Source organism: Teleopsis dalmanni, chromosome 2 (assembly GCF_002237135.1).
Source record: "Teleopsis dalmanni isolate 2A chromosome 2, ASM223713v2, whole genome shotgun sequence".
NCBI classification, from domain to species: domain Eukaryota; kingdom Metazoa; phylum Arthropoda; class Insecta; order Diptera; family Diopsidae; genus Teleopsis; species Teleopsis dalmanni.
The window spans coordinates 42463791-42484709 of NC_051847.1; positions in this window are offsets into that span (position 1 = coordinate 42463791).

Genomic DNA, 20919 nt, shown 5'->3' on the forward strand with positions numbered 1-20919 from the left:
TGCATATGCCTTATAGCCAAAGCCTCGTAGGCCGCGCTGGTTAAGTTCTTATAAATGTGTCGTGTTCAACATAAACTTGAGCAAATGCGACTACTCGCACCAGCAATTCTTCGCCTGCCTCCAAATCGTGTAAAATAGAAAAACATAAAAAATACTTAAAAATAATGTTTAAAATTTTAACAGAACAAGTGAGAAAAAAAAAAATTAAATAAATGAATAGACCATGACTTTATACCAACTTCCAATCAACACTTTTATACAAATTTGTGGACTTTTTTTCAATTTTTTTTTTAGAGTTTTTAATCTCGTTAAACCCAAGTCAATCGCATGTATCATAAATTTGTCCATTATTCTCTTTAACAAGCTTGAGTATGTATTTATTGGTACTTGAATGTACATTATTTGGATTCTTTGATAAAAATAAAAAAATCCATACACGTTCTACTAGCCTTTTTTCACTTCTCTTCTGTAATTTATATTCTGAGTAAAATGTCTTCATTTAATCTTTAAATCGCATGTACTTACTTATGAGTACATTTTATCTACTTCAACACAAATGTTTTGGAAGTTAAATGTGAAGTTTAGAAGTCAACGGCAATATAATTTCTGATTTCATAATAATTTTTGAAAACTCTTGGCATTAATGAATTATAGCTAATTTGACATAAGTTCTGCTAATTATTAGCCTGGGCATTGTTCAAAAACAATGAAAGCAAACCTTCTAAACCTTCTAAAGGTGGCAAAAGTAAGTACCATTCAAAATACATTAAAAGCTGCAAATTGGAACTTCTTGGTATCCATTGATAATTGAGAGCTATTAAATAAAATTTACTATTCAGTATTAAGTTCGATTTCAAAGAAACAACTAAATTGCTAAATACTACTCAACTATATTAGACAAATGATTTTTGAAAAATAATAATTACAATATTAACTCATTTGGAGTTATACATTATTGTTCTGCATTACTCCAAATAAATATATGTCAATATATGATATGATATATGATATAAATATATGATATATGTCAAGATCTGTAATGCAATTAAGAAAATGTTAGACTGCATAAAAGTCATTTTTATTCTTGATCAGTATAATAAAAATAATCAACTGGACAATTCTTTGTTTGTCTTCCAACTCCGTTTATCTGTCTGCTCACAATTGACCAAAAATGACACCTTCATCATTCAAAACATTGTTTGGAAATGTTTATGCACAATCTAGCTGACTGTGAGCATCGAGTAGTGACAATTGATAAAACATGCATCCCTTACTACATAACTGAGGGAAAACACAAGCCAGAGAATAGGTAGAACCTGGGATAGTGCTGCTAAATAGTGCTCACTATCCCATAGTGGCAGCACTATTTTGGGATTTAAGTGGTATATTTTGCATAGAAAAACAATAACAGACTACTATTACATATTATAGATTCGGTTGTATGAAAACCACAGCTGAATTAAAAAAATGTACGGTACCAATTGCTTTCTGGCCAGTTATCCAGATTCAGCTTCTAGTTACTATTGTCTGTTTTCAAAGTTGAAAAAAGGGCTCCAGGGAAAGAGATTTGTATCAAATGATGAAGTGGAATGGAAAACTATATATATTTTGGAGGACTTGATAAATCGTACGATATCATTTAAAAGGTATGAAAATGTTCAAAGAACGTTGGACTCGATGTGCCGAGCTAAAAGGGGGCTATATTGAAGCATAAAATATAAATTTCCAAAAAAAATGCATTTTTATTACTTAGAGCGGGTGTTTATAAATCCACTTAGTATACTATTAACTTTTGTTTTTATTTTATATAATACGTTATTAGTTCTGTCTAATAGAATCTTTTAACTTGAAATGATCGTGAAAAGATCTCTAACACAGTTCCTTAAATATGTGTACATAACTTAACAGTCAAGTTCAGCTTATATTAAATTAAAGGAAAAGTATTTACTGTTTCCATTTACTTTACTTTCAAGCATTATGACTTTAAGGGAGTAAGTTACAACCAATATTTTTTTATTTGATAAGTGATCTAATACTGAAAATTATATAAAGATATATATAAAGACATAAAGATTTTATTTTACTTATTTGAAGTGACGTTGTCTTTCTCTTCTGTTGATTTACCCACTGTTGATTTAGTGCATTCTTCTTGCTTCACATCTCATAAATAATAATAGCTCATAAATAGTTCTCTAAATATTATTATACTATTATATTTACTTTTAAGAACATAGTATTTTAATAACTAATTTTTGAATTGGAAAGGTTGCATTGTATATTTATATGAACATTAATTAAATTTTTTAAGCTTTTTGTTCGTAGTTTTCAATGACGTTCTTGCTGTCTGCGGTCAAAAACTAAATGAATTTTTCCATACATTTTCTCTGACTTTGAATAGATTTAAATTGAAAAATATTAATTGCAATAATTTAAAATAGGAAGTTGTTAAAATAAATCAACGTTTTATTATTTTGAATTTATGCCTTCAAAAATTTAATTTTTTAAATATTTTCACACCCGCATTAACCTTGCTTTGTTTTTGAATACTTGGTAATTTTCCCTTTTTGGTAGTTTTTTAAGTGTAAGTTGAAGCAAGAGAACTTGAAGTTAATATATTTTATTTTTAAAAATTTATTTAAGATTTTATATACTTTACAGTTTAAACTATAATTTTGACATTTTCTTTTTTATTTACTTTCAGGTATGTTGAACCTCTTAAGTGGATGGGAAAAGTTCTCATCATATTTTAAAAAACGAAACCTAACTTTGACTTGAGTGAGAAAAGTTCACGGTCAAGTGATGAAATGATACGATCTAATTTGTTTAGTGAATTGTTAAAATATCACATTCTGAAAATAGTATTAAATTTTTTATCATTATGAACTGTAAGTAAAATTTATGACTAATTTAGAAATTTTAAAAAATTTTAAAACGTACTTGAAATACTTTTTGGACTTTGAGGATAAAATATTTCCTCAAAATATAAATACATTTGTTCTGCCTTTCTTATAATAATATATTAAGTTTTGAAAACTTTGATATAAAATATTATAATATATATTAATTTTATAAAATATTAATTAATTCAATCCATCATAGAGGAAATAGTAAATAAAGGAATTAATTTACACATATGATTTGGGTAAGGGTAGTTGTCAAGATTATAATTTGGCAGATGACATATTTAGACCATAATGGTCCGTTGTGCTACAATACGAAACGGTAACCTTTATTAAACCATCTTGTCAATATAACAAATTGTTAGAGCGTTTTTTTTTTGAGCGTCATGAAGGAGTGGAATGCCTACGCACTGATCACAAACGGCGCTCCGGAAAGTGAGAGCCCGATTTGCACGAACTAAACCACTCTCACTCATTCATAGAGACCTTGTCCTACCCCGGAACTACTTTAATATTACTTCGAGTTGGGATCCCTATTAGTCATTTAAGATTTCCATCGGTGTGACCTGCATCCAGGCCCCGCTACTGCTGCAGGTATTTGACCTTGCCCTTATTCTTGGTGTGATACATCTGTTTGTTAGATAGTTAGATGTGACATTTTGGTATGAGTTATCTGCGTGTTAAAAAATATTATAGTACATATTGTGTTTTACGTTACAATAAAAATTAATATAATTTTATAATTACAATTATAAAAATATTGTATATTATGCATATTTAGCTATTTAATTTGTCTTAAAAGTAAAAACACTTAAACTTAATTTTTTTTGTGTTTAGCGTGGAAAAAAATATATATTTGTACACATTTTTTTTAAATTTCCTTGAAATATTAATACACTTGTTTTTTACTATTAAAATTAATTATGTAAATTATAGTGCATCTTCAGCATCAAAATTTCGAATTAAAAAAGTGTTATTGAATGAAAGTGTGGCTGTACCATGACAAATTGTTTTCACCATGGGAAAATATTTTAAATTATTTAAATATTTTTTGGAAATTCCTCTATTTTATTGAAAACAAAATATATTTTAGTCTTCCTTGGGTAAAATTTTTGAAATTTTTTAATTTTATTTCTTTTTTTAATTTTCGGATCAAATCCAGTTGTCCAAATAAAAAGTAAGAGTGAACATTTTTTAAACAGTTTTACTTTCTTTTAATTGCTTGTCATAAAAAGATTTTGGTTAATAATATATATAATTGCCTAAAACAACACATAAAAAATTAATTAGTCTGTTTATTTAATTTTAATGTGTCTCTTGAGATACATATATTCCTGTTCTTTGAACTATAAAACTAATTCTAATTAGTTACCTGTTTAATTTTTTATTAATTTTTTGTTTGGTAAATGTTTTAATTTAAAAAATTCGGTAATACGGCGTTTACATTGGCCGAAAATGGCTCATTTTGGTCAAAAATCGAGAATGAGTATCGAATGGCTCATTCTTGCATATAAAATTTCAAGCACAAAATGAGCAATTTTCTCACATTCTGTATGAATGACGTTCGAATGCATTCCACATATGTTCCAAATGCAAAGGAATCTATTGAACATACCCTAAATGAAAGCTCATCATGGCATTTTGACAGTTTGTAAAAGCTGTTTTGACATATTTACAAAAAAAGATAAAACAAATGTTTAGTAGTTTTATTTCAGTTTGAATTGTTACCATGAGAACGAATGAAATACAACGAATGTAAACACTTTTAAATGAGTCATTCAAAATGAGCCATTTTCGGCCAATGTAAACACCGTATAACTTTATTGCTCTATAAAGTATTTCTTATTTATTTTGATTTTAATAGAATGTGCCTATTTAAAATAATTGCCTTATGTGATAACATTCGTTTAAGGGAATCCAAAATCGTTTAAAGGCTACCTTGATATTAATGGTCTTATATTAAAATATTAACAATGTACTCGATATGTAATACAAACTAAACTATTGAGTGTTAACTCACAGTAAATGTATATATTTCATTTTATAACCTTAGAAGTTAATGTAGTAAATCTAAGTTTACACGAATATAAACTTTATAAGTAAATCTGTGTTTAAAGGCAAATAAATATATACATACATATACATTCAAGACTTTAGGTATCAAACTGTAAATTTATGGACTGACCATACAGCTATTTCGGATACTTTCAAATATTTATTCTCAGGAGTGTGTTGAAAAATCTATTAATTTAATGTTCTGTGTATAATTTTTGGGCAGCAGGAATTGCAGGAATTAAACCATGTCCATGAATCAAGGAGACATGGACTGACCATACAGCTAATTTGAATACCTTTAAATACTCATTATAAGTAGTGTTTGAAAACAAAATATTAAAGCAGTATATTTTTTATAATTATTGGACTGCAATCCTTAGAAATTGAAACCTGTCAAAGACCAACTTTTTTTCTTTTTTGAATCAAGTAAGTTTATCGACTGATCATACTGCTGTTTTCATTATAATTACTCGCAGAAATCATTTATTGGTTCAATATTCTGTGTATAATTTTTGGACTGCAATTTGCAGAAATTGAACCCTACCAAAATTAAAAAGTGGGGGCTAACACTTAATACATAATATTTTGCTATTTGATGGTATACGAAACATCTGTGTGTTCAGCCCAAGGCTCACTTGATTAAAAATAAAAATATGTTCAAATCTGAAAATTGCTTAAGTATTAATTGTTATCTTATTTGAAATATATATCTTGCCATAAACCAAAATTAATTATTTTTGATTTAGAAACCTTAAAAACAACCTACACAAAGTAACTAAATTTATAATTCATCTAATTTATTTAATATATTAAATAAAATTATAATTAAAATTAATTTTAACATTTACTACAATTATTTATTAAATGTAAAAAAAAAAAATATAGTGATTTAATAGTATAATAATATATTAATAATGGAGTTTTACAAATCTTAAAATTTTATATTAATTTATGGCATCAACATTCTTAAAGTAATAATATATCTTAATTTAATAGTAATAATAAAACAATTTGTTGATTTTTTCTCTGCCATTATAATAATTTAATTTGGAAATACACTCCTTAAATCAATTTTCAATTTGGAGTTTAAGTGAGTGGCATAACTCAAGAGTCAACCAAAAATGTCAATAAATCCAAAAATGTACATCGAAACGTCAAATGACATTTGTAAATATTGCGAATTTAATGATATAACAGCAGTAGTTAAGTAAGACTTAAGTTAAACTTCTATGGAGTAACATGAGTACATGAATTTTTTTATTTATTAAAAATATTTTTTTCCAATTTATTAAAAATATTTAACACCTTTAACAGCCTAAGTTTCGCAAGTTACCCAACCTAAAACCGTAAATTCCCTTTGATCCACGCAAACCACAAATAAATGGGAACAATGACTGCATTTTGGTGCATTACTCGTGCATATCAAGGAAATAACTTTTGACGCATACCGAATGCAACTCAGAAGTCAATCCATAAACAGCATTTCGGCGAACAGTAGGAGGAAACATCTGTGCATGGCATGAATCATGCAGCAACAGATATTGAAATAATGATATAGAAGCATAATATCTATAGATGGGTATATAAAGACAATAAGAAATAAAATTCCATTGAGATTGCAGACTTACGAACAGAAAACGAGCAAATAATATGAGATATTTTGTAATTATGAGACCAAATCAATATTTTGAAATTTAAACAAACCAGAAAAAGTGGGTTCATTATACAAAAGACTCAATTTTCGAACGTACTATACTTACTTTGAAATAAAGGTCAATAAATGAACAAATAAAAGACTTTTGGAAAAAATGGAACATTGAAATGAATCAGAGTTTGTTGTAAAAATAAATTGGTATATGAGACGAAATACTTGAGGAATGACTTATGGGTAAAGACATTCACCCATTCACCCACGACAGCAAAACTACGTTCGTTACATGACAAAATTGTTTGCCAAAATAAATTTGCGATCATAAACGTCAATACGTGTATAAATGTGGGTTTCTATTATATTTATCTACATAAACACAATAAAAGTATAAATAAGCACTCTATAAAAGTAGCAAATATGACTTCTACAGCACAGCATGCATCCAATGGCGCCACGCAAAGGTACGAGTAGCAAAGCAGCATTATCAAAGACTTAGTCAACAATTGTTATATTGAATCTCGTATATAAGTTTTTTTTTGGCCAAGTGATGTTGGGTAAATGCTTCATGAAAGATTTACTCACATTACTCCGCGCATACTCGGGATGCATAGAGAGGCACTCCTTGCGCCTAACGGGAGACCAACAAGTTTATCAACGCCGTGACGCGTTTTGTACTGTAATGTGACTTAAGGCTATAGAGCAAACTTAGACACGATTTCATTCATATTTTTAGTTTTAGTTTCAAATGTTTTACCTAATTCTGTCTGTACTTTTTGTTTTTACCAACGCGCCTTAATATTTCTCAAAGAAGGTTGTCTAGCGTCTATTGTTGATTTCTTGCTTTAATCTTGACTTCATTTTCATATTCTTTTAGTATAAAAAGACGTAGATTTGGTTTTTCCGACGCTCAATGTGCCAGGTCAAAAGTGCGCTGTAGGTCAGCTAATGATTTTAGTATTCATTTTTTTTTCAAGACGAAAACACCTTTTAAAATTTAATTTTGTTTTAATGTGCCATTGTAATTATGAAGCTAAGTGCATCTCTACTATAGTAGAGAATTTGATCAAATCAAGGCTTACAGGTATTGAGATTTGAACTCGCAATAAAAACTTAGAAAGATACATTTATATAAACCGAAGTCTAAGTGTGGAAGGTTTTGTTTTAAAAATGTAGATTAAAAGTTTGGTTGAAAAAAAAAAATAAGAGAAATAAATTAGCAAAGCCTCAAACACTAGTATTCGCCAGCTAGAAATTGCACAAAGCTAGGCTCTGAAAAGACTTTTCAAGATACCATGGTACATTAGGATGAATATCACCCTTAGGAACTTAGGGCCCTAAAATGTTTTACAAAAACTGACGGGGTTACCAACACTGCGTTATCGAATTTCAGTATAGTTACAGGCTCCCCGGAGAGGTATGCAGATCTGAGGTCAATTATTGTTTAGTCTGATGAAGTGACAAATAATAATCCAGTCAAAGCGTAGAAAGGGGTTATGAAGAAACCTCGCAGTTAAGAAAGAGTAAAAGTGCTTAAGTGCATTAACTCAACTAGCCTTAACATAATAGAAGAGAAATAAAGAATTCATGTTAAGTAATATCAAAAATTTATAAAACCAATCGTTCAGTAGAGAGTAGATTCTATTCTTTACTAAATTTTGTACTTTAAATTTGATTGAATATTTTTAAAGTCATATACGTATAGTTAATGATATTCGATGAGATGCAAAAATTTTTTAATGATAACATTTTTACATATTAACATATTTCTGAAAACTTTAGAAAAACGTATTAACAGATAAGAAAAATATATACGGGTGTTTCTCAAAACTGATTGCATTTGATACACTTTGGTCGATTTAACCAGATTTCAACTAAATCTCAGGTCAAAACATTCTTACTCGACGCATCATGTTGATTCAACCATACCACATGATGGTTTTCATATTTTCTTTCTTTAATATCGAGTGAACTAGTATAACTAGTTCATTCTTCAAATAATTTAACTCTATTTATTGACCGAAGTTTTTCATTTCAGAATTATACACCTACATCAATGCGAATGTAATTTAAGTCAATTAGACAATTTTATTTAATGTCGCTTTGTATAGGTTTTATTAATTCAGACTTAATTGAAATATCAGGAAAGCACTATATGTGTTGCAAATATGCGGGGAACCGAGAATTTGGATAATAGCAACTTTGTTTTAGTTAACCAAAATTGTAGTTAAATAAGTTTCTCGTAGTAAATACAAAAATATGTAATTATTTAGTTAAAATAGAATATATACATATGCACATTTTTTCCAAATCGAGATAGTGCTGACCGTTTTATTCGCTTCAAAGGAAAGTGCTCGACCATGACAATTTGAACACAGTGCATTATGTACGAGTTCTAAAGTAATTGCGAACCATAACTCGATGAGTTTGATCGAAATACATAATCTAGATGGTTGTCTTTCAGTGCATGGTAATATACCTTGTACAAAACAGCCACCATGCTAAGTGAATTGTGATGATGTACTGAGGGCTTGGGTTTATAACCACTAAGGTGGATATGGGCCCATGAGGGTGGCTGAACTCCATTCCATTTTAGCTGCGTTTTATTCAATTCAAAGGAAACTGTTCGCAATAAATTTGTCACAGATAATAAGATGATGAGATAGTGAGATAGTGAACGGTCAGTACTAGAACTCGATGAGTTTGATTGAAGTATGGAACCCAGAGAGTTCTTTCGATGCAAAGCAGCCATCATGGTTAGTGAATTGTGAACCTAAGAAGACATTGTTCTTATCGATAATCTACTGTATTCACTCGATTTGGCTCCGTGCTAGTTTTGGTTATACCACGAGTTGAAGTTAATAGTGTTAGGAAATCATGCCAATCAAGAGGCTTCGACAGATGTACTAAAGGGAAAATTGAGATAAGATTAAGAAATGTTACTAAAAATTAGTTCGATATTGGAAATGTTGTATGACTCGGAATGAAAATTCTTATCTAAAACAATAAGAATTCTAATAGTACTCGAGAAGAAAACACACAGAGAACGGAGTAAAAGTGCTGGATAACACTAACTCCAATAACAGATCTACACTAAATATCGTAAAACACTAATTAATAAATAAATAAACAAATTTTTTAGAATTTTTTAGAACCAAACTTATCCGATCTGATAGAGACCGTATATAAAATAAAATAAAATTTTTTTTGGTTCCCACAAACTAAAATGTAACCCTTAATAATGACGACGCCGCACTTATATTCAATTTAATTTAGTATGAATTGATGGATATGTATTGATTAATAAAATATTTTTTTCATAATATATTTTAAATTATTTAATTTATAAAATGATTAAATGAAATTATGCAATAAAAATATAAATTATTGTTAATAAATACTTTTAAATTACATTTTAATGATAATAAAAAAAATTTAAATATTGTTATTTTTATTATCAATTAATTTTATTATTATTTTTATTGCTTTGCACTAGATTTAAATAATAAAAAACTAAGATTGAATACTATTTTTATTACTAAAGTTTTTTTATTAATAAAATTGTAATAATATATTTGCTATATATAAGATGATATAAAATTACTCAAGGCACTTAACTTTAATTAAACTTCCTCTTTAATCCATCAATCAATGTTCAAGTGTGCAGTAATAAAACGAAAATTGGTTTAACATATATTCGATCAGGCCCATCCTACCCACTAATATGTTTACTCGCTGTGTTTTAATATGGAATGAGGTATGTGAAACAAGATACAGCAAAATCCTTGACCTATAATCACAATCAAGCAAAAATTGCAGGCTTGAATGGCAACACTTATTCAGTTTCATGGCAGGTTAAACGTTTAAGTGCTTAAACCGCAGAATTTCCGCTGTAAGAGATGGTTAACATACGTTCAAGCTGCAGTTGCTTTAGGCCACAAAATTGAAGAATACCAATAAAAACGTTGAAAAAATTTAAATGATGTTCCATACAAAATAAAAGTAAATAAACTTTACAAGAAGCGGTTTGGTCGAGTCTGGTCAAAAACAATGAAGCCGAAAATTGCACCGTTTCGCCGCGTCATATTCAAGGGCTTTTTCGACGTTATGGTGTCTTTTTTCTATATATTTCAGCGTATGTGAAGTCATAGAATTGCGGTGATTTCGTGTAATTTGAGATACAAGATAAGAGGAATTAAAAATTGTATACCTAAAAATAATAATCATTTCCTCCTGATGTCGTTTTATAATAAATTCTAAGGTTTTTAATTAAATTAATGAATAAGAGTTCAGTTTGATTTTTTGTAGAATACTATGGTTAGTCTTTAATACCATAGAAGTAAATTTAAATGATTATTAATATATTAAATAAGACAATTAAATTATAGTGAATATTGAAAAAATTACATATAATACATTTTTATCACATATCTTTGAGTATGTAATGTACATTTTTTTATATCCATCATCATGGGCGAACCCAGTGCCGAAATTAGGGGGGTAGGGGAGCTGATATACTGATATGATATAAATATATATTTTAAAAATATCATATGATCAAATAATGAATAAAGTATTCGTGTTGCTGTAAAGCTAGACTTTCTTTAGTCATCGCTTCTAATTTGACAGGCACGAGTTCTAAGCCTGGCACTAGCAGTCCAAACAAATTATATACGGACTATAAACTAATTAAATAAAATTCGATTATTTCCAAAGACCACTGATGAAGAGTACTTGGCAATACTCGAAACAGCGTTGTATGGTCAGCCAAACTTCAATAAAATTAAAAATAAATTTTTGTGTTTGTCCTTTATTTCTTTCTTTGTTATTCAAAACCCCTCTAAATGATCAAATAATATCATATTATGGACTTGTGCACGGCCATGTCCGTCATTTTGTTTTTATATAATACATGATTTAAATTATTTTTAAATTACTTTAAATCAAGTCAATTACAACACATTACGTTGAAAAACATCCTTTGCTTCTTTAAAGTTATGGAGTGGTATCATACGACTTATTGAGGTTTGTATGATAACGTAATATGACAATAAACTGAAGAAAGTTGCTCAATATTCATATTACTTCAGATTTACGTATATTAAAGCGGGTTGGTTTTTCTTTCTTAAGAAAGCATATAGCAAAGCATGATCTTATGGATCATTATGTATAAAAGTTACCAAGAAACTATATATTTAAAGTAAATTTGAAGTCCATGCAATTTTTAAAAACATGATCTTAAGATAATTGCAAGCCTATGTTTGTAAAAATCCGATATCATTTGCCAAAGATATTTGATTGGTAAGAAGAAAAATTTGAAATTACATTTAAATTGATATTGCTAATTTTATAATTTGAAATGGTATTGTCGTGGACGTTAAAAAGGGAAAATTTGTTCACAAGCATGGTGGTATGGTATGGGAATGGTGAAGGATATATCTTTTTAGTTACGTGAGAACTATCGATATTGATAAGAGTTTGAAAGCTGAGAATGTCAAACTGTGTTGCCATTTCTATTTAATTATGCTTGGCAATTCATCATGAATCATTGAAAAAAATAAATCCGTTCTCGAAGTTCATAGAGCAGAATAGTGTTTAGTGATGAAGCTCATTTCTATGAATGAAATTCTGAAAAAAATTTTATTCCACAATATTTCTGTCTTGTATTATCATTTTAAGTTTTCATGCATCTAAAAAAACACCCGATAGTTCTATTTCATCGTTTGAAAAGGTATAAATATTTGATACTTTGATTACTGAATTGATATTGGAATTTTTTTAAGTCTTAAGAGGGGTGTACTACAAGAAAAGTTGAGAAATATTGTTCTCGAAATTTTTAACATTCCGTTTTTTAATTTGCAAGTATAAAAAATTGATTAAATTGAGCACCTACTTCTTGTATAAGGGAAGGACTGTTTCTTGAACATTTAACAGAGTTGTTACTATATCTTACGAAACAGAAATTGAGGTAGAAACAATGCCTCCACTGATTTTATAAAAATGATGTTATTATTAAGAATATAATAATTCACATTCTGCTGAAGTGCAATAGATTTAGTGTAACCGACGGGGTTTCTTAGTGCTTTATGACATCTTTAAAGATATAGGGTTTATAGATGAATATGGTGGGGTTATCAGTATGAATATGAGAAAAGAAGTAAGAAATATATAGATATATAACGAAGAAGGTAGTGTTTCCTCTCTAACCGCATTTTCATTTGATGGATGAATCAAATGTTTAATAGTGATGAATATTGATAAAAACTAACTGTTATATTGTAAAGGAACGTTTGGGAAAACAATGAGTCAAATGCTAAAAACGAACATTATAAATCAAAGCATAAGGAATTAATTGAGTTCTTTAGTAATGAAACCCTTCCCATGGATGCATAAATTAGTATTTTTTATGATGGGCAAGCAGCCTTACAACTTCTTGAATTTTATTTTGGAATGTTAAATCGCTGTCATATGTATCTACCTATTATCAGTGATGAAACTTATTCGATAACATTATATTAGTCAACTTAGTATACTTTTACAAATACTGAAGTAAGAAAAACCCTAAGATAAAGTGATAAGTTTTTGTGTTTTTTATTATGAAGAGGCAAAATAATTAAAACTTAGATGTTTTTTTAATGAAACATTAAAACTACTAACTTCAAATATTTCATATTTTTTTTTATTTTAAATTTTATTAAAATTATAGAAATATGTATGTAAAAAAATAAAAAATTAATATCTTAGGATTTCTAAAATTTGTCAAACTTATGGTATACTAAATAGTATTGATGAAAATATGCTGATATTTTTAATAGATATAAATAATTTCCATAATAAATCATCGAAAGAAAACTGGATCTCTGCATCCAAGTAGCAAATTGATTTGGCCATTGTTATAGAGTAAATCGATTTATTTTCATAAAGTTTTTTCTATTCTGTTTTTAATATTTTTGTTACAATTGATTTCATATACCCTGGAGCAACAATAAAGGAAAAAGGAATATTGTATAATAAAATAAAAAAAAATATATAAAAAGTAATAACAATACAAATTCAATAGACTTAGCTAAAAAAGATTTATTGACTTTATTTTTTGTTATGTAAAACTTGAAACAGGGTGTTTCATTAGTGGTTGTAGTAATTTCACTCATAATAAATCATAAAATATCTAAATATAAAATTTGTAGGAATGTAGAATATAGAAATTTTAATTATTCTACAAACTTGTCTCATAGATGTTAAGGCATATACCTAAGCACCCTGTAAACATATATAAAGTGTTATGAAAAGAAATCACAATCTAAAGAGTATTTGATGGTGCGATTATGTGAGCACAAATTTTATTATAAGCCATAAAACACTTCAAGCCACACTTGTGGCACATGCGAATTACTCGTATACTCATATGGACAATCTCCACAAGCCGTTCATTGACAATCACTCATAAATAATTATGTCATGAATTCAGCTGGAAATCAATCACTTGCTCATTAATGAATACCTTTTGGTTGGAACTGATTGAGTTTTTCCATAAATCCGTTACAGTTGATAGTTTCGTAATTAAAAATTAGAGCTTCAAATTCAAATATTGAATTAAATATTTAATTAAAAATGTTACTGATCTGTTTATGTTAAACTTAATTATTATTGATTACAATAAATTGTATTAAATGTTGAAATATGTATCTCATGGATAATGAAAAACATTTAACACATTTAAATATTTTTATTGATTTGAAAGTAGACAATCTTTGATTTAAGTGATTGTAAGTTAAATTTATGTTATTTTATGGAAAAACTACTTTTATGATATTGTAAATTATCAGTATTAAATTTTATTCCTATTATACTTAGATGGTAGTAAGTGATTTACTCTCTAGTTAGCGTTTAGAGAATTACTTTCCAGAATATATGTATGCATTTTACGTGTATATTGCAAACTCTACTTTACAAATTCTACCGAGTTCGAGTCAGTCTTTTTCATTCAGTACAGGGTAGCATTCAGGTTAAGTAATCGATCCACAGAGTGCTTAATGTCATCTTTTTCGTGCATACTACATAGGTTGCAGACGTACACAAAACTATACATAAAGCTGTCTAGCTTTCTTATCTGTCTATATAAATCTATCTATATATCTATCTATATATCCAGCTATATATTCAGCTATATATCTATTAATTATATCTATCTATCTAACTATCTACCATTTAACTAAAAGTATCGTATATAAATTATACACATATGGAAATAAGTTCGGTCTTAACAGTTCTGTTATTGTTTTAAATATTAATGATATAGATAACACTATAGACCATAATCTATAGTTTTTATTGGTTTTGATATTAAACTATATAGGTACCCATATAAACCAACTTCGATAAAATTACATAAAAATTTGTTAAAAATTAAAAACTATTTTGATTACAAAACGAATGATGGAAATTAAGTAAAATTAACTTATCTCATTCCTATTTGAACCGCTTATATTAACTTTAAATTTTTCCTTTTTGTTCTTTAAACATGAAATACCTGTACTTACCGAATTACAAAAACGTTATTCTACAGAATGTTCCTATTGAGATACAACGAACTGCCATAAATAGCTCAATGACAGCTGTTTTTGTTATTTATATGATTTCAAAAGTATTTACATCCATAACATAATTTAAGCGTGGTAATAGAACAGTGATATATTTAAGCGAAAAACAATAAATGGATATATATAATAAAATTTATGTGCTAAGAACTATAACATTTTATTATAAAATTGGCAGCTCTAATGAACCCTATAATGGTAGTTAATAGTAAAGAAAATTACAACTAGAACAAAAATGGTTGGAAAAGTTAAACCTCAAATCGAAAGCAATACCCAACACAGTTAAACATTCAATAAGTGCGAGTCGATGTTAGAATTAAATGCTGCATCTTTACAAACTAATGTTGGTTGAAACACGAAGGTTCAACAAGATCCTGTACTGTCACATAAACTTGTCAGCGAACAATGACACATAATTTTGATAGTTAGTGATCTACACTAGCAATCAACAACCAAATGTAAGGTTAGCTTTAAAAGGCACACGTTGATGTGAATATCAGTACTTCCATTTGGAGACATCTATTGCTCATAGTAATCATCAAATGCAAACTAGGCTTCTCGGTATGTAATATTTTGCTGTTCAAGATCCGCAACAGCAAAATACTAGAGTGTTGATGTATTTAGAAAATTTTTCTTCACGAATAAATGATATTCCTGTAGTTATATATTCTTAAATTCATAGTTTCAACTTAAGGCAGTAATATCGAAAATAATACAATTTTGATTAAACAAATTCAAAAAAACTTAATAACATCAAGTATACAGTTAAGGACTTCAAACACGTGAGCCAAATTAGCACATTGTGATCCCACACGATTCAGGTAATACCCACAATCATTGACGTGAAAATCGCAGCATCTTTTCCAAAGAAACGCGAACAACACATGAGATATTCTTCAGCTTATAATAACTAAACGTGATTTTGTTTATTTTTTTTTTAATTATGCGCTAGATAGGAATTTTTCTTCTGTTAGTTGAATAAAATTTTATTTTAAATAAAAAATTTAATACTCTAAAAAGTCGCATTGAATTTTAAAAAGCTAAATTCTGAGATTTTAAAGACAACTTCAATCCATATAAGTTACTATGTTCACTCAGATGATTACCTTTCAATGTATTAAGATCTAATAAATACAGATAACTTAATTTAGCTCTTGACAGTCATAATGTTTTAGAGCTTATATTTAATGTTTAAAATATAAACTTTTGTTAAAAGTGTAAACAGAAAAATAGACTAATATTTGACCTGCAGAACTATTAAACTACTATGTTATTCCTAAAATAATTACTGATTAATATTAGTGCATCCATTTTTAGTATACCGCCTATGGCAAAATACAATTTTAACTACATTTTAAATACATTTACTTTTTTTTTGGGCTTTAAATATATGAATAATTATATGTATCAGTTGTAATTTTTTTAACCATAAAAATATTGGAAACACTTTACTAGCATAACTTTATAGGTCTTATAAGTATACATAAGTAATAACTTGAATTTAGTGCAATAAGGGATGTCTTAAAACCTCTTATAGCTCCAATGGCATATAAAATACTATTATATGACTTTTAAAATTTTTTTAATGTCAAAACTTCATGTAAATTTCATACTTTACTGCGGTACTTATTAATTCATTGTATGGCCTAATATGAACCCAGTGTTTCTACAAACAAATCACGTTTCACATTCACATTTAATTAAAAGGCACCGCCAGTACTGATCGTTATAATCTAGATTTTTACTCTTTACGGCCATAAAAAACAGATAAAACTATGTGAAATTGTTTAGTAAAGAATTCTTAAACAATAACAAGTCAGTCAGAATGTAATTAAACTTGAGTCACATAATACATAACCACACCAACCACACCAACCACAAGAGCTCAACCCACACAATGGTGAACTGGAGTTACACATAACTGTGCAGAAGCGATTGCAGAAACGGCATTAACGATACTACGGAATCCGATATACAATTGCACTTCTCATGCCTTGGGTAAAATGCACCCGGGCGTGGGTGAAAGAAATGCAGCAGCATAAGACATCAGCATGAACAGCGAACTACTTAAGATGTATGATGTTCACTGCAAAATGCCAACTATAGGGCGCAAATGGTTGTATAACCAAGAGTATAAGACATTTGTGTTAAAATAAATTACATGCGGTCCAACTTAGCCGCAGTATTTGCATTCAACAAACTAACGAACAATTTCCTCAGTGGCTTATCTACAAAACCAGCAGATACAGTTGCTCTGGTTTTATCGTTTTTATTTCGATGATTTTTTATTCACGTTAAATACGGTTTACTGCCTTTCCAATTCAGTCAGTTAGTCAGTCCGTCAGCAAAACTGGCTAAGTCTAGCTAAGTTGGTCTTTTTTTACCTATTTTTTAATTTTTTATCTGTTAGCCGCCTCATGTGCATATTAAGTAATAGAACATTTTTTTCTTATATTTTTTATGTTGTGCATTTGCTTGGCGTTAAGCCTTTCCATGGCGTAACGAAATTTGTGCGGTTTGCATTTTTATTTAGGTAATTTGATCTGCATTCAACAGTCACAACCTAAACAAACAACTTAAAAAGATAAAAATAAAAAAAAATAAAAAAAACTGAATAAAAGAACTTTAAACACGAAATGAGCTCCATTTTTGGTTTCATGTGCAAATCGCAACAGTTTGCAGTTATCATAAAAATATATATACGGATATGTAGCTATGTGTATCTCTCACTCCAATTTGAATTTTTTTCAGTTTAATCAAAAATGATATAGTAAATAAAATTTATATTGAATTTTTTTTTTTCACTAATTTGAAATTATTACTTGAATGTCAAAATGATATAAAGCCTCGCAAAAAAAGTAGCAAAGTTAGGAACGAAAATGAAAAATGTTGAGACGAAACTGGCTTAAGCCGTTTTAGCAGCATATAAATAGTTGGTAAGTTCTACTGATAACAGAGCTATCTAATCTAGTAGATGGATTCAACTTTCATTCAAAAACAATAAACAAAATTTTCATGCATCACTACACTTCAGAGTCAAATCGACAGTCAACTGAGTGAACAGCAACTGACAAACCTTGCCCAATACGGCGAAAAACTCAATAGATATGTTAGCTGGTAAGGTTATGGTGTCCGTATTTTGTGATGCAGTTAGAAATTTGTTCATTGACTACCTCTAAAATCGCCTAACCAATTATAGCGATATATACATGTTGCTACTGGTGCATTAAAAGTACGAAAACGCGCAATAACAGCCCCATATGAAAATGTCCTCTTTCACCACGACAATGCACTGTGTAATAAATTGTTGGCTACCACAGCCAAATAGTACGTATCATACTTATAATTGCTTCCACATCGTATCTACTAGATTTAATGCCCATCGATTAGTACCTGTTCGCAGATCTCGAACTTCTATAACTCTAATTTCTCTATATCTCGAACAAAAATGTTGTTCCGTGCCGACAGGAATATGGGAAATTGCATTCTATAAGTCGAATTTTTGTTTTAAGTAAAAATGCATTTTGCTGTTAGGGGAAGTCCATTTTTCCAAACCAAAGGTTTAATTTTTTTTTTCGTATGTTGCTTCTTTGTGCAAATGCCAGTCGTTGGCAACGTGGTTTAAAGTAAATAAAATAACTTCCAATGCTACTTTTAATTATTATATTGACCTTGACAATGTAATTTGTACATTAAACTTTTCTACAGATGACGATATTATTAAGTACTATATAGCTCTAAATTGCTAGATCCAATTCTAAGCGCAACGGAAAGTGATGATGAGGGCTCGGTGGATATAATTGTTTATCAGCCTTCTAAGAATGAAGTAGAAGATTCATTTAAAATTCTGAACTTATATTTGCAAACGAATGATACTACAACTAATAGTGATAAGAGTAAGAATAAAGTGGAATCTCTTTTTACTGAAAATAAGAAAAAAATTGAAGACCCAAACCCTAATTTCTGAATATTATACTTCACTATAACTTCTGTGCTTTGTTTGATTGCAAATAAATAAATATCTTAAAATGTGATTCAAGTTTCTTTCAAAAATAAAAAAAGTCCAACCTTTGCAGAATTGTACTTCGAGTTATGGAAGTTTGACTGTATATATATTCTACCTGTTCACTTTAAGTTTAAATTTCTACAAATATGTTATATACCTTTCTTGAGGCTAGCTTAAATATTTCATATATTTTTAACAATGATATGCCTTTTTTGTGTATTTTTTAAGGCATCATTAAAATATTATTTTATTAAATTTATATACCAATTGACACATCCTGAAATCCTTGAAATATCTTGTTTTGCAACTGCTTTAACCACACATCATTACAAATTTGTATGTCTGTCTCTCACGAGTCAACGATTTCAGGTAAACGATTTTTAAGTAAAGGTGCTACCAAGCTAGATACAAAATTATGATAATGCCGGTATTGTGGACTGAAACAAGTTAAATTGAAAATCCATAGTCAAGCATTCCATTGCCAAACCAAGCAAAAACTGCACTTACTGCAACTGCAACAAAGAAAACCCTTAAAAATTGTTATTTTTTAACTTTTGTCTCCATTGAAAATATATACTTCAAAAAAATAAAAAAGTATATAATTAAGTATGTGAAGCAGCTGAGTTGAATTCCATTAATTTTAATGGAAAAAAGATAAGTAGTCACAGTCAGAAACTTAAACTCATATACATTTTTTTTTTTTGAAACCATACATATAACATCCTTGCATATATAAAATATGTAAATATATACTTAAAAAATTTTATATAAACATTTTGTGTGAAGTAATGCTATAAAGATACATTTTTGAATTAATTATAGATTTACAGAACACAAAGCAAATTACTTACTTCTAGAATAAAATAGTAATTTGCTTTTAGCAAGATTTTTTAATTATTTTTAATTTTAAATTGCAATTGCGAAAACAAGAAAAAAAATTTATTCTATAGAGAATACTCATATGAGAGTCTTTGTGTGTTATAAATTAATTTTCGATTAGTATCGCTAATCGCTCAACTCATACAAGACTGTTGAATGACTGATTATATCACCTTTGGCTATAATTTATGAATAAAGAGCAATGCCACAAACCGGCCATAGGAAATATTTCAATTAATGACTTAGAACATTTCAAGGACTTTTGAAATATTTTTGCACGAATATTGATTTTATATCTTTAACTTTGTATATTTTACATAATAGATAAATATATTTTATGATAAATGCAAGTAAGGTGTTGCCTGTAACACCCTCACAATAGTCTTAGTACACGAATGGCCCGATTGTATAAGAAGACAAAAGCATTTTGTTCTTCAAAAGCGGTACATAGTGGCTTAACCCGTAAAACTTGCTTGTTTCATAATGAAACTGGTAATATAAGACAAAAAAGATAAAAATATGAGTAATTTAAAATAAAATTTTATATACAAAATAATAAAAAAAAAAAAACAATAATAAAATTAAAGTGCAAGTAGTAAAAAGTTACTAAAATATACTTATAGATTTATGAATACTTACACTTGATTTAATAGGAATAATAAAAATAATAAGTTTTGACTGAGCTTTAGAAATGCATATACATTTCAGAATTTTTTTTTATAAATAAGTTGTTACTAAATTATATACTTATAAGCACGGTTGTCACTTATGGTACTTTAGTATCAAAATTGGTACTTTTTTTTCCGTTTGGTACTCATGTTCAAAAAATGGTAC